General features: G+C 35.2%; 1 pseudogene; it reads left to right on the plus strand.

Annotated features, from left to right (window-relative positions):
- LOC102587250 (guanosine nucleotide diphosphate dissociation inhibitor 2-like) overlaps window positions 1–805 on the plus strand; it is a 21,875-nt pseudogene that overhangs the window by 5,377 nt on the left and 15,693 nt on the right.

Raw genomic sequence — 805 nt, forward strand, 5'->3', positions numbered from 1 at the left:
GTACTATCTTACTTACTTTTACACTTGTCCTATTAATAATGCACACCACCTACCTCACTTTACACTTGTCCATACTACTTTAATAATGCATACCTACCACACTTACCCACTTTACACTTGTCTACTTACTCCTATCTACTGCATTTACGAATTCTATCCTATCTCTATAGTAATGCACAATAATGCATGTACTATCTTACTTACTTTTACACTTGTCCTATTAATAATGCACACCACCTACCTCACTTTACACTTGTCCATACTACTTTAATAATGCATACCTACCACACTTACCACTTTACACTTGTCCATACTACTTTAATAATGCATACCTACCACACTTACCACTTTACACTTGTCCATACTACTTTAATAATGCATACCTACCACACTTACCACTTTACACTTGTCCATACTACTTTAATAATGCATACCTACCACACTTACCACTTTACACTTGTCCATACTACTTTAATAATGCATACCTACCACACTTACCACTTTACACTTGTCCATACTACTTTAATAATGCATACCTACCACACTTACCACTTTACACTTGTCCATACTACTTTAATAATGCATACCTACCACACTTACCACTTTACACTTGTCCATACTACTTTAATAATGCATACCTACCACACTTACCACTTTACACTTGTCCATACTACTTTAATAATGCATACCTACCACACTTACCACTTTACACTTGTCCATACTACTTTAATAATGCATACCTACCACACTTACCACTTTACACTTGTCCATACTACTTTAATAATGCATACCTACCACACTTACC

Source organism: Solanum tuberosum, unplaced genomic scaffold (genome assembly GCF_000226075.1).
Source record: "Solanum tuberosum cultivar DM 1-3 516 R44 unplaced genomic scaffold, SolTub_3.0 scf00056, whole genome shotgun sequence".
NCBI classification, from domain to species: Eukaryota; Viridiplantae; Streptophyta; class Magnoliopsida; order Solanales; family Solanaceae; genus Solanum; species Solanum tuberosum.